The sequence below is a fragment of the Crocodylus porosus genome, unplaced genomic scaffold (assembly GCF_001723895.1).
Source record: "Crocodylus porosus isolate Cpor-Errol unplaced genomic scaffold, CroPor_comp1, whole genome shotgun sequence".
In the NCBI taxonomy this organism is placed as follows: domain Eukaryota; kingdom Metazoa; phylum Chordata; order Crocodylia; family Crocodylidae; genus Crocodylus; species Crocodylus porosus.
The window spans coordinates 21489811-21490453 of record NW_017728949.1 but is presented as its reverse complement, the minus strand read 5'-3'; positions in this window follow the sequence as shown (position 1 = coordinate 21490453).

The window sequence follows — 643 nt, the reverse complement described above, 5'->3', positions numbered from 1 at the left end:
GATTTAAGCTGTGTCTTTTCCTTTGCATGTTGCATTGTGATTTGTAAACACTTTGTGCTGGGAAACTAAGCCTTCACTTCCCCTGCGCAACGGCCAGATTTCAGATTGCATCTCCAGTTACAGCTGCATGTGCTCAAGGAAATAGCCCAGGCAAAACTGATTTGGAACAGTTCTGTGGAGGATGTGCAGAAAGGCTAAGATCCCACTAACTTCCTCCTAGCTGTGTTGGCTCCTCTGACTTCTCAGGAGTAAACAGCAGAATAAGGATAGTTAGATGTGTCTTCAAATACAAACAGGTAGATGATCAGGTCAGTAGGGCAGTGCTGTTTGCACACTGTCACTTTTCAGAGGAGAATCTCCTTGCAACCAGAAGTGTCCCAGATATTTCAGTTGGTTATTCTGGAAACTAAATGCACACATTGACTGTAAGGAGATGTAAAGAGACCCCAATTCTCAGATCTATGCTCAGATGGTAGAAACTTGCCTGTGTTGTTATTTATTGGCTAATATTGTGTTAGAAATATTATTAAAAATGCATTATCAATAGCTGTTAGCTCCCATCAATAGTGTTGTCCTTTGAATAAGCACGGCTGCCAGCCCTCCTTGTCTCCTTAATGAGAGAGGGAAGGGGGGGGTTGGAAAC